Source organism: Ciconia boyciana, chromosome 2, assembly GCF_034638445.1.
Source record: "Ciconia boyciana chromosome 2, ASM3463844v1, whole genome shotgun sequence".
Taxonomy (NCBI): domain Eukaryota; kingdom Metazoa; phylum Chordata; class Aves; order Ciconiiformes; family Ciconiidae; genus Ciconia; species Ciconia boyciana.
This window is the reverse complement of record NC_132935.1, coordinates 75,371,488-75,387,602: the sequence shown is the minus strand read 5'-3', so window position 1 is coordinate 75,387,602 and position 16,115 is coordinate 75,371,488. Positions and strand designations below refer to the sequence as shown.

General features: G+C 36.6%; 1 long non-coding RNA gene across 1 annotated transcript in view; it reads right to left on the bottom strand.

Annotated features, from left to right (window-relative positions):
• Positions 1–15,923: 15,923 nt before the first annotated feature.
• Positions 15,924–16,115, bottom strand: part of LOC140646975 (uncharacterized) — a 154,549-nt gene continuing 154,357 nt past the window's right edge. Inside the window, exon 4 of the long non-coding RNA XR_012040620.1 lies at positions 15,924–15,947. This is a non-coding gene — a long non-coding RNA (uncharacterized lncRNA). The remainder of the gene's footprint in view (positions 15,948–16,115) is intronic.

Below are 16,115 nucleotides of genomic sequence, written 5' to 3'. Positions count from 1 at the left end.
AACAACCAATAGTCATTACATATGTGCAAGGTGGAAAGATCCCCCAAGTTTATGCTAGTTCTGCAATTCCAGAAGCTGGTGATCAAATGGGTATAAGTAGTAACTGCTTCACATATTACATCAACCCAAATTTTAATTAATATATTGCATTTGTCTTGAGAGTTCAACATACTTCCACAAGGTAGAAAGATCTAAAATGTGCTCTAAAGCTTCTCTGACTGCCTAATCATTGTCCCACAACTAGTCTATCTAATGGTTCTATGGTTTGACTAACATATATGATCTGGCAGTAAAAACAAGTTTGCAGGCTTTCAAGATCATTGTGTGATGATATGGTAAAATCATTTCAGCTTTTAGGGCTGTGAGGGGAAGATGTGATGTCTTGCATTTTACCCACAAAAAAAAGCTTCATACTGCACAGCACAGAAAACCTATGTTATCCCTCTGTAGATGGCAGATCCTCCATAATGTCAATTACCACAGGGGGGCTTGTGTACAGATGACAGTACATATCTATATGTATGTAGAGGAAAGAAACAACACAGATGAGTCCATATGTAAATCATGAGAGTGAACTCACAGACATCAGTCAACAAGCAAGTATAGCCTGTAGTGTCAATATACTCTTATTGATATTAAGGAGCACAGTTCTCACAACAGTTTCTCCAAAGTAGCAGAACCAGTGGTGGAGCAAACCAGAATACAACACAAACATGGGGATCTCATATGTTATAGAAAAAATTTAAGGGTTTTGTCTCAGAAACGAAGGGTTTAGAGTATTATGCAATTCTTATTAAAATATGCTACCTCATCTGAAGTACCCTGAATAAAAAAAAATAAAAAATAAAAAAATCTCCCATGTGTGGTTTCAGTGGCATTGTTCAAAGCAATCTTCACTTAGAATAAGTCAGAAGATAAAAATGATACTATCTAGGTCAGCAAACACAACTGCCTATTTTCAACATACTTTTTCCTTTTTAAGTAGTTTCTGTCATCTGAACGTGTGTTATATTGCTCCCACTATGCAGATTATACACTGCCACAGAATGCCAAGGAATGGAAGGTCACTGGGCAAGTTCCCCAATGTGCAGCATATGCTGCAGTCATGAAAGCTTAAGCCTCGTCACCTACTATGAACACAAGTTGTTCCCAGCTAATGTGAAATAAGTTGCTGTTGCATATACAACAAATATTAAAACCATCACCGCAGTGTGAAATTAAGTGTCCGCCTGCTTTTTGAGAGATATTTTTATATTTGCTAATGGAACAGGCACTAGCAAAGAATCCATCTATAATCAGATTTTATTGAGAAATGCTAGAAACATTTAAGCTTAAGAATTAAATTAAATTAAAGCTTAAGAAATATGTTTTGTTGGAGGTGCTATTCAGCCTTTTCTACAAAAATTTGAATTCACTTATATAAATCAATGGGAGTTTTGTCATTGTGTCTAAAAAGAGTAAAATCACACCCTGCTTTAACCACCTCTTAGTTATTAGACCCTAGGGATTTCAAAACTGCTTTTCTCCTCCTGCATAAAATCTTCAGTAATCTATAAAATACTCTTTTCCTGTATACTGTAGCCTTTTGACATGAATGTTTGTATTTCAGAAGCAGTAATTGCACCAGTTTGGATTAAATTACACACTTCCTTCTAGTGCTTCTAGTTTGCTCTTGATAGTACTAGCTCTTATCAAAGTATCTCTGTAATGATCCTGACTGGAAAACCATTGTATGTCAATTAGTTAGTGATCTATGTAATTGTTGAAAAGACCAAAAAGGAGGATGTTCAACCACGGACAAGATCTGCACAGAGTGCCATGCGAAAATCCATCTGGGGTCCGTCCAATGCTGCACGAAAGCGGGGTTCCCAGCATCTGGAGGGATATAAGATTTACCCACTATCTATATTCCTCTTTTTACTCTGCCTTATTAAAACAGCTATTTTATTAAGCCATTTGTTGTCAGACCTTTCTTACTGAGATCCAGAAAGAACCCTGCACCATCTTCCTCTCTCTCCCCCACACCCCTCTCCTCACCGCAGTGCAGAACAATTTCTCAGGGCTACTCTTGACTCATTTGTCTTTTGTATTTTGTTCTTCAAACACAAATGGATTTGCAGAATGTTATAAGGCTGATTAGCCCTTTTCCCCCAGGAAAACAGTCAAAAATTCTATAGTTGCAGAGCTTGAGTTCTGAGGTCATTTACTCTCAGAGCCAACATTTTGAAGTTGGGGCTCTTTTCCCTCTTTGGGAAAAATAAAGTACATTACTACACTATCACTGAGTGGATAGTACAGATTATAACCTAACCTGGTTCACTGAGAGTCTACAAAGACAACCTGGATGAAAAAAACCTCAGTTCAGCCAGAAGAAGTCTTGGCAACCTAGGAGGTAACACTCTTCCAATAGTCAACGAGCAGATGACTAATAGACAAGGTGATATTATGGAATCTAGCTTTCAAAAATAAACTGTTCACTGGGTGTTTTGTTCCTGAAAGTCTCACTTTGAGCAGAGGAAAGATGACTTAAGTGCCAGCTTCTGATTTCACCTGAATTTACCCAATGTAAACTCCAGAAATGGGCTGCTTTTTAGCAGTGGGAATACCCTTGCAAAATGTACAGCTGACAAAGTTCAGGAAGGCTGGAGAATGAAGACTGCTGTGTAAAATCTAGCAGTAGAATCCTTCAGGTTAGCCTAGAACTCCATTAAGAGGATTTCTTGGTTAACAAAAAACATTTCGAAAGAATTATTATTTGGGGAGCTTCAAAATCAATCATGCTGATAGATGGTTTCATTTGTCTGAGAAAGGGCTGTTTCAGTACTGTGAGAGGGAATAAGGAACAACAGCAAAATTGGCTGTGAGCCACTTGGCACTGTGGTTCGGCATACACTGCTCTGCATCACAGTGATGGAAGGACAGAAAGCTCTTAGAAAAGTAAGTGGACAGAATCAATCTCATATGAGGCAGCCAAAGACCTAACTGCCATTTTCATCTGAAGATTTCTTCATTAAAAAAACTGATTCTCCCCATTAAGCAGCAGTCTTTGCTAATAAATGTGACTGGTTATGTTCAAGTATTCATGGACTAATATTGAAGTGGCAGATTTCCTTACTGAGAGTGTCCTGAGCAAGTAAGTATTAAATTAACTACACTTTACAGGCTGGGCCAGAAACTCTTGCATCTATAAGAATTCAGGATTAAGCTACAATCGAACTACACAGTTTCCACTCAGTGCAAATGATGATGGGCTTTAGAGAGCAGATATTCCTCATTTGCCAATCTGCTCCATGGCCACTCTAATGCTGATGGCACTGGGTCCTTAATGAGGCCAATGCCAGTACAGGATTCATCTGGAGTGATGAAGGTCAGCTGCATCACTCTCAACATGCCTCCTACCAGCACAGAAGCCTGAGGGGAAAAACTAACAGCTCATTAGTGGCACAGATGTGCCTGCAGGAAAATGTTCTTCTGGTTATTTATGGTTGGATAAAGTCATTTACAGAATCTCAGTGGAGCCAAAGGGCCATAACCAGACTTGAGAATCTATTTTCTTTTTTAATCCTCATAAGAATTTCTGAATACTGTAACTACACTGCATTCATGAAATGTTCCCCTCAAAGAAAAAGTGGTTTCATCCAAACCCGTTATTTGAAAGAGGTTTCTGGAGGGAAGATTTCTGCAGAATGTTTCCCACTAGAAAATCAGGGTGAAATGCACAATTGGCACGTGTTCAGTATAATCTATCAATTTAGCTGGGGAAAAAGAAAGCAGGAACTATAAAGGAGAATGAGATAAAAGAGGCAATGACCCAGTGCCTTCAACAGTCACCAGAAGTATCTCTGGTGACCATACAGTTTAATGTTAATGCTACTCAAGCAAAATATTCTGATGTAAACTAAGGTATTTTTTGAACAATTTCCCCTCAAGAAAATGGCGTTCTGTGTTTCATTTTTGAGCACATAGAGGCCAAAAGAGTACATCAAAATCTCAACACCTCCTATGTGACAGAAATTCTCTTTACTGATCATTTCTACCACTGGCTGGCAAGGATTTGTCTTCAACGGGTGAGAACAGAAGTCAATCAGAAGAAAGGGACTATGTGAACCTTGAGATGGACAAAGCTGTGATATTTCAGAGGATGCACCACAGAGAGACAAATAAAACATAGAAAGAGAAGGAGTCAGCATATGAATGAAGTGCAGGTTTGGGAAGCAACTGAAAAAAGATGGTTTAAGCTTAAGTACATCTTCCTGCTAATAGTCTCAATTACTTTTTCTATCTTACCCCTCTAAAACATTATTTATTAAGGATTCTTGTTACAGCTAAACCATAGTCCTAGTACTTGATTTACAATATTCTTTAAAGAACACATTACTTAATTTTCATCAGGCTTTCTCTTTTCCACTACTTAAACAATGCAAAGTGATCTTCCTTTAGATCACTTCATAGATTTAGGCCACTTCCTACACACAAGTGCATCAACATCGAATTATTCCAATTATCTTCATATTATTTGTCATACACAAAGCAGAAGCTCAGTTTTAATTTACTGCATCTCTAAAACATCTGTCTGTGAAGCATTGTACACAAATTTAATCATCACTGCAATGAAGTGAATCACCATTTCCTCCAGCCGACACATCATAAGACCTATCCTAATAAATAAAAAGTTTTCTTGACTTCTGTATCAGTCGTGCATTAGCCTTCTCTGAAAAGTCAAGATAGGTCCTGACACCTGTGCCATTTTATATAAGCAAAGGATTTTTATCTTATTTATCAAATTCTATCATCTAAAACACTGTTAAAATCCTTTATTAGATTCTTTTATTTGTAAATTTGTGCCTAATAGAATAATGTAAACTCATAAATTAGGCCATTTTGGTTTTTCACTATATAGTCAATCTACTTAGTCAGAAAGTACTAAACAGATCTATGGTCATAGCACTGAATGAAGCAAAAAAAGAACCAAAAATTTTCATAAACAGGATAGATGTTACATGTGTGTGCATAAAACACAGAACTAAGTACCAATATTTAGTATTTTACATGTAGCATAGATGTCCATACTTTTATTTTCTGCATAATCTCAAACAACCCTGCAGGCCATTGGGATTATTCTAAAGAGTGTTTAGATTATCCCGTTGCTAAAATCATCAGTAACATTAAAAAAAAATATTTTTTTTACATTTTTGAACCTTTGTGTGCAGTTCTGAAACTTACAATTGTGTTTAAACTTATTAATGATTTACTTATGCATTAAAAATTAAAATATGGAAGTTTTTTAATTGTTAATGATGACTAAGAAAAATTTTTTTAAAAAAATCAATACTAGATCTGCTCCATCAATGTAAATAGTAAGAAAATTCCATATGATTAAAACACTACCCTTAAATGATGATACTTTTCAGTAGAATGCATATTCATGTTAGAAAATAAACTCTTCATTTTATATCAGATGAAAAATTATCTGTGTTTTACTCCATTTCCTAGTGGAAACCATTGTGGTAAATGACAGAATTTACAGAGCCATGAAAAGGGCAGAAGAAGAAAGTTGTGCACGTTAAAGAATAAGAGAGGTTTTTGTAAGTATTCTTTCTGCAGTTTATGTAAAATCATATGCTCTACTACTTCAATAAAATGAAGGTTCTGTGGCCTACTTTTAAATAAAGATTTGAAAATCATAATGCAAAGCATAAAATATTCATTAATTTATTCATTTAGTTTTCCAAGCAGCTTGCACAATGTTAAAATTGTGCAGCACATGACATTTTGATGTACAAGCAGGATAGACTCCTCAAATTCATAAAAGACTAATGCACTTGCTTAGAGTAGAATACTTGTTTATACAGAATGATGAAGAGCCAAAACACAAAATGTGCCTGTTCACCTATACTTATTTTAGATCTACCGCAAAATACATTAACAAACAAAGCAATTGAACTGCTAATGAGCAGCTGTGAGTTGCACAAACCATCTCTGGACTTACTAAACTGAACATAGTTTTGCATACACTGCTTGTAAATAAAGATGTAGGGAAGTGCAATTTTACTTTAACAATGTGGCTTTCTGTGACCATACTGTAGTAACAGAATAATCTTCAATGAAATCAATAAACATTAAGAATTTAAATAGCTTCCAGGACTGGGGACACAGAATTTACTACAGGGTACCAACAGCCTCAATTTGGCAAGGCCCGAGTGCTTTGCTGAATAAGGACTTAAACATGTGTAATGTTTACCTGTAAAATATTTTACCAAGTACGGCCCATAATGAAGAATTAAGCGGAGATCAAGAATGTTTCTGATCTTTCAAATGTATTTTTTGCATGAAGTTAATAAAACTTCTTTCACACACATTTTTTATGGCACAGACTTTCTGAATTTTATTTCTTTGCTTGCAATCCTTTCAGCCATTAAATAGGCAACAACACAGTTTTAACATTTCTCTCCATGCTTTGGTTCGTGTTTTATCAGGTGGTCCATGAAAAATTGCAAGTATTCAAGAGATCAGTTATAACTGAAATAGGAGTAAAAAATTAGTTCCTGAAGAGCGTTAGTTGGGGTTTTCTACAATATAAATTATAAGCTAGGGTACCGATTCCTTGTAAGAAATATATTTATAGAATGCTTGCACTTTCAAGTTTCCCTGGAGAGTTTTGGTGAAATCTAGTGCCTAGTCCATAATGCCCTTATCCTTATTTAAAATTAATATGGATTTTGACTCATATTCACAGATGCTTATCTGGGAAATTTTAGCATGCTTTGGACATAACCCAAAAACAAGTTATGCTCAGAAGCATTTGCAACTTTAACTGGATACTGACTGAGAAGAACATGTGTAGAAAGGTGAAAAGACTAGCATCTGTCACCATGGATGTACTGGAGCCTCCATTACACCAGATCAAATTTAGCCTTGTGTCAGTAGTTTGCATAGGGAGGGAGGATGATTAGTTACCTTGGGTCAAAGATGCAATGCTAAATTCTATACTTACTTATGCCTTCTGCACATCACCTCTAAATAAGGTAAAATTTTCAGTGACCTTATCTATTGCTGTCACTTGTCACTATGAAGATCAATTTAACTTTACGGCATCCAAAGCATGTTTTATTCCTTTTTGCTGCCACAGCACATCTCAACACGATTCTTTCATTGAGTGCTCTTAGGTCCCCAGTGGGCACTTAAGACTCTCAGGGTAACTGTGTAATAAAATGCAGTCTGACTGGCTGCAACCTACTGGCTTTCCTGAACTCCCAGGGAAAAAAAAAGAAAAAAAGAAAGAAAAAAAAGAAAAAAACCATCACTCTTCTACCCTCCAAAGCAAGATTATAGGGGGCTTAATGTTCAGATTAAGAGAGAAAAAAAAAGGGGGAGGGCAGAATAAATGTGAATAATGTGAATATCTAAGGAGTGCTAATAAAACTGAGAAAAAACCCAATAAGCTGACTCCAAGCATTCAGTGCAAAACTGAATTCATTCCATGCAGAGTAAAGACTGTGATTTGAACTCAGTCATAAAAGCAGAATTAAGGAGAAGTCTAGGCCTTCAGACAAGAAGTTCTGATTTAAATGCTAGATAAGTTTATACCATCCAAAGTCTCAGTTTTTAATATATGTTTGCCTTCAGCTCACCTGGCAGACCTGGCAAACAGAATTAGTTATGTAAGCCATCTACCCAATGTCTTCTCAAAGTCAAATGGAATAAACAGTTACAGCACTTCTTTGGCATATGCATTTGTTTTTTATTTATTTACTATTTATTATTTTTATTGCCTGCAGGAGGTTGCTGGTATACAACAGCAAACTGAATGTGTTTTCTAAAACAGTTTTAAAATTCAAATATTGTTCAGTATTTAGTAGTATTATCATCATCCACCTTGTTTTCAACTTAAAAAGTCAGACTTCAAGGGGAAGCTGAAGGAGAGATGATGGACTCTTTAGCTCTTTAAAGAAAACCACTTAAGAGTCCTTGCTGTTTCTGCTTTGAAATTAGTTAGAGGGGGGCATAACAGTAATAAATTATTCAGTATAATGTGCAAAATTAAATGCCATTTACAAATATTTTAAACATTAACTTTCAAACTTCATTTTAAAAAGGTATAGTCACAGAAAAACAGGGGTAGCAAGGTATTTCATTATATGAACATTTAATGTTTTAAAATTATTAGCTTCAAAGAAAAGCAGCAGCTCTAAATAAGACAATATGCAGTTTTATCTGATTTGATTTTAAATCTCAAGACCTGTATGTTCCTGTGCTGCACTCACGGAAAATTTTCAAAAACAAATTTATTTCCCTCAGTTGGTGAGGCTGGTCAAGCATTTCACTATGTATTTATATGTTTTTGAGGAAAACATGTAAATCAACTGTCTACTGCAAGGTGACAGGAAGATTAAAGGAAATATTTGCTGTTTAAGTGTGTATATATAGATTTTTTTTATTTTTTTTTTTTAAGTTTTACTTTTTTCACCTCAAACCCCAGTTCAGAGACTCAAACAATTCAAGGATCTAGGCAGAAGGTCTGTTATGGAGACAACTGCTCTCTGCAGCAACAGGTTACACATCACCCTACTGCAATCTAGGTGAGCTTGCAAGACTGAGGCATTTTTCTCTTCCTCCCAACAAGACAGCTCATGTCTTGCTTGCAGTGCTTTAAAGTACGTAGTGTAGTCTTTATGTATCTAATTACAGCATATGTTTTAAGATAAACCTGAAAGTATAAATCGTGGGCTATTTCTATCTTGAAAGCTAAAAGTCCAGCTCTTTTGTTTGGGGCTGAGAACGGTCTCACCTTACAGCAATTATTCTGGCTAAACCCTGTTGTTAACAGAGATAGATGACCAAGAACACTAAAAACAATTTGCAACTGCTCTGCATCTTATGGGTGGAAAGCATGGGCAAACAAATGTTATGCTTCTGACTTGGCCATTGTTTACACCTAGAGTGAAGGATTTTGATTTCTTGTGGTAAGAAGAATCAGGAAGAATCATCCTTAAAGCTGATTTACACCCAAAATAGTGAATTTTCAATACTCATTATTGAGTGTGTATTTCAATACTGATTATGGAGTGAATTAGAAAATTATAATGCATCCTTTCAGCTTCAAATCATTACAGTCTTGCATGAAGCATTGCCAAATATAAGAAACACACACACATTTTTCTTATATATATGGTGCTTGGAGAATATTATGATTTAGACGTCTGGTGCATACACTGCAAAAAATTTTCATGTTAATTAAAGGAGTTCCAAACTGTGTCTGCTTTTTCATCCTTCAAAGACTGACTAAAACTTCTCTAAAAGTAATTACACATGCTTGTAAATACAGATAGGCCAATTACATGCTCTAAAAGAAAAACTTTATAGCTTTTGCCTTACTTATTTTTCTAAGATGTTTTAGATGAGTAACATTTTATATAAGCATTCATTACTGTGGCTTGCATGATGTATGAAATATTTCACAGAAAACTGTTTTACATGCAAAATATATCAAAAAATGACGGTTTTATAAATTCAAGAGCCATTCTGATCAGAAGGCAAGTAAGGCATATGAATGCCACTGCTTGGGAAACAAAACCTGCTTGGTACAGAGTTTATTTCAACCCAGCAAAACAAGTTCAGGAGATGTCTATACCTCAGAAAAGAAAAAAAATCCAGATTTTAAAAATGTGTAAAAGATGTCTGTCTCTTCAGGATATAAAAAAAGCATCCTGAGAATCTTTTGTTGGAATTCAGAAACTACATACTCCCACTCTAGCCCCTCTATAGATAAGGCAATATAGCCCCATAGCCCACTAAATTTAGAATAACCTATGGGCTCTGTACTGATGTTGCAAGGCCTCAGAACTGCGTTTTGTCGGGATTACTTTGAACTTTTCTTGACCTGCCTGGAGCTTTGTTTTAGCTTGTTTAGCCACAACAGCATTTTTTTTTCCAGTGACTAGGTGGCTATGCCTAGTTTGTTTTATTTTTGCATATCTTTGTATTGTATAACCCTAATCCTATACATACAGTTGTAACAAGTAGTTATTCTCTGTAGAACAAAATATTCATGGCTCTAACATAATGGTGTAATGCAGAGAAATACAGGCCTGGTATGACAGCAGAAGCTTTAAAAGCAGAGACTCGGGATGCAATGTAGAGGAGCGCAGGCATGGGATGAGAAGAAAAGCGACACAGGGTGGCATTAGAGAGCCCAGAGCCATAAACAAGTTGACTATGGTCAATTAAGAGAATGCAGACATGGAGCTGGGCAAAACCAGCCAAGAAGAAAGAGAACAAAGAATCCAGCATATGCAAAGCACTTCCTGTATAGTAAATTCAGCTTTAACATGGACTTACAGACCCACAAAGAAAGAGCAAAGTTTGCAACATGTGTTAGCAAACACATAAAAATGACCCTAAGCAGATCCTACAGTGAGGAGGAGGCAGTTATCATTAACATCATATTGCTCCCAGCAATGGACTCAGGATCCTGATAACTTGCATGCCCAACTGAAGCTGTCAAGTGTAAGAACCCGAGGGGCAATGAAAAGGTGAACATAACAGCAAAGAAAGGGGTAGATACTAAGAAGTCCACGTTTAATAATTTTACTGTATTACTATTATTGATTTTTTCTACAATACAGGTTTTTTTGTTAATTTGTTTTTTCTTTATTTTTCTGTAACAAATTTGAAGCAATGAATATTCTTTGATAAGTCAGTTAGGATTTCAGTTACACAAAGAAGGAATTATTGCCTTTACATATATAAGTTTTGTTTACTTTTTGCCCTTAATAAGACATTGAGTGTAACAGAAGCTTCAGTTTAGACCCCTGGAAAATTCTATTAAAAGATTTCTTAGTGTCTCAACACTAGGAAGTAACCTGCTAGTTCAGTCAAACCCATGCAACCGGAAGTTCATTTGGAACAGTTTCCCCCCAGAATCTTTCACAGACTGTTTTTCCTTTTACATACTGTCACTGAAATTGGGAATAATCCTCTTAACACCAATGTAGCATTAAGAAGCAGGCATTCTCTTTATTTCAGCACTGGATGCACGGGGGATCCTTCCACCTAACGTGCATACCAGTTTACACAGCTCTAGGTTCATTTATACAGTATATCTTTCCCTATGCATAGGTTTTCACACTACTAGGCGGGACTATGTTAATTAGTGTCTTACATAATGATGATTCAGCATAACGCATGCTCAGTTTTTCACTTAGGGGTCCTCTGGTGGTTGCTGGTGGTCGTAGACCCCAAAACAATGCTTTTCAGGTCGTGAATTCAGGGTCATTCTTCCTTTTAAGGCTTAATTTTCTCCATTGTTAAATATCACATGCTAGAAGATCCAGTTTCACCAGGATATTCTTGAGTTTTCTTTTGTCCTTCTTGATTGACCCTTTGATCTTTATTCTTTACATGTTCCTCACTTATTTTCCAACAATACCCTTCCTCTCTGTTTGTGTGTAGCAACCTTTATGTTTAAAAAGAATTCACTGGTGTCTATAGATTTGTGCTGGTATCTGAAGAAAAAAAGATTTTTATGCTCTGCTGTCTACTTTTTAAGATATTTAATCCTAACAGAATATTATTTGGATAATGTTTTCATTTCAGTTTCATTTAAATAACATAGAATGGAAGAATGGTTTGATAGAATTCAGTTGCTTCTAGAAGAAGCTGCTCTAATAAGGCTTCCTTTCACTTCACGGTATCTGGAGCATCTGTTCACATTGAAAACATATCCCTTAAACTGTAAAGTGCGCAATGTATCAACACAAACTGCACACTGAAACATCAGTATGCTTTTATGATCATCCCTCCTGAAGTGAAAACAAACACCCATAACCAACCTTTTGCAGATGCCTTTTCCAAGAAATGTAAAATAATGGGACTACATATCCCATGCATCGCCAAAGCACATGTGCTGCTAACTGAGAAACAGTCACATGTAAGTAAAAACATTAGAAGAGACTACACATAATATGGTCTCCCCCATGGAAATATTTCTGCAAAACAAGCAGACAATGAGTAGAGTAGATTGCAGGTATTCTAACACTGGGTATCAAATTTCAAAACTGAAGGCATTCATTCAGCTACTCATTTTCACTTTTTTACACACATATTACAGTTACTTCAAGCAGATCTGGAAATCTGAAAGGCTATAGGTTTTGACTGAAACAAGTGTTGTTTCCTTACTGACTATGCTAATTCAGCAAAATGGTAAAACTGAGCTGATTCATCATGCAAATCTGTAAGAAGCTTTAAAATACTAGCTGTAAAATTAATACACATTTTATATCTATTCATTTTTTAGTCCAAGAAACTAAAAATCTGAATCTTCCTGAAATCTGCTGAACTTTACAATGCACTACAGAGTAAAAATTCTGATATTAAGAATTAAAAAAATATATAACCTGGTATATGGTACAGTCACAACTACTTGGAATAGAATTGCCTTTTAATTTTATCTCATTATTATAATGTACAGGGATAATATATGTTTCCTGGTAGGTAAGTATGTTCACATTCCAGTACAAGACACATGTAGAGGATGCTTCAGTAATAAGTAGCAAGTAAGAGAAATATGCACACTGTCTGTACCACAATTCCAGCTCCAGAGGACCTAAAAAAATCTCTACATTTGTCCTTCCAGCTTAACATTCCATTTTCAGTCCCCTAATATCCAAAATGCCTAATTGTTGATGTGCCACTGGCCACCACTGACACACATCAACCAGCTCCTTTGCCAAGAGAATAAAAGTGGCAGAAGCTACACAGACACATTCAAGTATTGTCCCAAAACAGACTGCTGCATGCAACCAGCAAGCTCCAAAGAAGTTCTGCAGCTTCCAAAACATGGGAACAACTGATAAACACCCTCTGCCATTTAAATCTCAGAGAACATCCAGGCAGTACTCCAAAGACAAGATATCCTTGTTGAAGATACTGCTCCAGAAAGCAATTCAGTGCAGGAGCTTAACCTGTCTTCTTCCTGAAGCTGATCCACGAAATTCCCTTCTTCACTAACTGTACAGAGAGATCAACCTTCCTTACCTTTCCTTCTTGGGCAAAGGAAACTATATTTTGCCTGAAGAGGCTCTGCTTCAGTACTGAAACATGCCTAGAAGGTACAAGATAAGCATCTTCCATTGCTGCAGAAGGTTGGTCCCAGTGTGATGACTCTGACCAAAAGGCAGGTGGTTGCATTCTTCAACATTTCAAAGGTTGCACTTGCAACTTCAAGTGGTGAGCAGCCTGGAAACAATGAGGCCAGATGCATCTGGTCTCAATTAATCCCAAATCCCTTAGCCTACTGTTTCCTGCCTGCTATGCGTCTCTCTGAATACTCAAAATCAGCCATTAGGAAACATCAATGCAGATAAAGTGGCATAAAGAATAGCTTGAGGTAACAGTAAGATTTCTACAAATGCAAACAAAAGCTGACCACACCTGTCCCTGAATATGTCATTCAAAGTTTCAATAAGTATTATGCCTTCAACAAGTGGATCATCACTATATAGAAGCAACACTACACCATACTTTTAATATTAATATTTTAATGTTTCATGTGTTTATATATCTGTACATGACAAGAAAAAACAATTTTGGCCAAGATTTAAGCTGTCTGAAATCAGACTTCCAGTCTTGCAAGGAATGAATCACAACAGTTCAACAGATGAGTAAGAGAGAGTGACCAAAAAGACTTTTAAGGTAAGAAAAAAATTAAAGTAGGAATAGTTAGGAGGCTGATTAAGAATTTTTCTAATCAAAATTATAGTAAAGATTTCATTTTGTTTCTGAGAAATTTAATTAAAGTCTGTAGATGAGTTGTCATCTACAGTGGGACTTAGTACTTCAGCAAGCCTAAGGAAAAGAAAGAAAAGATGTTTTAAACAAACTGGACATCTGTGTACTATATTTCCCACTAAGTATATTACATGCATCGGGGGAAAAAAAAGGGGAAAAAAAAGCCTCAGAAAAGTGTAATTCTCCAAATTGTATGGAGAACCCTAGTCTTTCTAACAAGTGACTTATTTTCTATGTCTGAAAAGTCTTCAGTCCCTAATTTATTTTAGGGATTAGAAGTTTTTAAAAGTTCAAATGAGTCCCAGTTGTCATGTTATGCCAATGTAATGACATTGTTATGTGCAATATATCATCAAACTGACATCTTTGTGGTACCAAAGGGGAAAGAAAGATAATCGATTACAATGAAGGACCTTGAAAAGGTAGGTTTCAGAGTTTAATGATTTCAGCTTATGCAGAAATCCTTTCTCAGAGTAGCATCCTGCTTCCTCTTCTTCATCCCGTTACTTTATTTTCTCCTTCATTTAGGCTTGAAATGTTGGTAACAATCTATTCATTAACAACTGCTTCCAACAATCATATTTTTAATAGTGGACTTGCTTCAAAGCATCCTATATTGCTGTCAATATCCTCACAAAGTCTCTGACAATTACAAACATTGAAATAAAGGTTCATTCCCTATATATAATGCTCTGGCCGTTGTCCATTTTTTTCACACTAAATCAACAAAATCCAATAAAATGATTTGTCCTCAGGCTCAGGACATTCTTTCTCCTTAGAATTTATGTAAAATCACTACGCATGACAAAGAGAAGAAGGTAAAATACATTTTACTGATTGTGGCATTTACCCAAAATCATAGCAGAGCACTGGCAACACGTAAATTCTCTAAACATTTTGTCAAATAATGTCTCTCCTTTTATTTGAAGTATATATCTTTAATAAAAAGTAGAACAGCTACAAAAAGGAAGGAAAGACAGCCACTGCAAAATAGCCCACAGTATTGTAGCAGTTTCCTGCTGCAGTTAGAGCTGGAGTTTGTACCAGAGTTTCCCACATATCAAATTCATATTCTAGTAATTCTGAGTTAGTTGCTCAACTTTTTCAATCATCAGAAATGTGCATAAGGGAGAAATTGATTCTTATTTTCAAACAGGTCTTCATAATTGTAGATGTTGGCAAGATGCCATCTCTGTAAGGATTGAAAACACCCTTAGGCTGACATAAGCTGGTAGAGCTTCACTCAATTTAAGAAAACTGTGCTCACTCAATGTAATTAAGGACATGAGACTGAAAGTGCATCCAAACTTTGTTTCCTTCTTGGAATTCCATGAAGTTTGAAGTCATTAAAGATTTTGCATGTTCAATTTCTAATGGCTGCAAAAAGCCTGAAAAAAGAAATACATTTCTGAAACAGGACCTGTACTGGGCATAGTTGGCAAAATTTTCGGCAACGTAGGGGCTGCAGGGGGTGGCTTCTGTGGGAGGAGATCAGAGGTTGTCCTGTCCCAGACACAGCTGATTCCAGCCTCCTCTGCAACAGACCCACCATGGGACAAAGCTGAGGATGTCACCCATGTGTGTGGTTCCTCTGGGATAACATATGTAACAAAGGGCAAAAATGACAGGCAGGGAGAGGAGGAGAAAGAAAAGTATGAGAAACAATCCTGCGAGCAACAAGGTCGGAGAAGAAGGAGGGGGAGGAGGTGCTCCAGGCGACTCTGCAGCCCATGGTGGAGCAGGTTATTTCCCTGCAGCCCATGGAGCTGACCACGCTGGAGCAGGTATCCATCCTGCAGCCCATGAAGGACCCCACACTGGAGCAGTTAGGTACTTCAAGAAGGTGCTGCAGCCCATGGAGAGCCCATGCTGGAGCATGGCAAAATGTGAGGAGGAAGAAGTGGCAGTGTGGTTATGGACTGACTGTAACCCTCCATTCCCCATCCTCCACCCCACCCTGCACTGCTGGGTGGGCATCAGGCTACTGACCAAGGTTAACCCACAACATCACCAAATTCAGATTTGCTTTGAGCAATGCGTGAAGGTTTGTTCTTATCAATTCTTATGGAAAATTGGCTCACCTCTCTCGAGTGCAAATCCCAAACTCAAATAATGGTTGTTCAGTTCACTAAAGGGCCAAAGAGTCCAAACAAATATTCCTGTAAATATCAAAAACAGGAAGATATTAAAAGTAGATCTTTACTGGTTAAGTAAATTAAAAGATATATTAGGAAGCGGCCAATTAGACCAGAGCCTAAGCTTTGGTAACCTCCCTGCCTCTTTTGGGGTGACTCTCTGAATAGCATGTTTCATTTATTTTTCTTTTT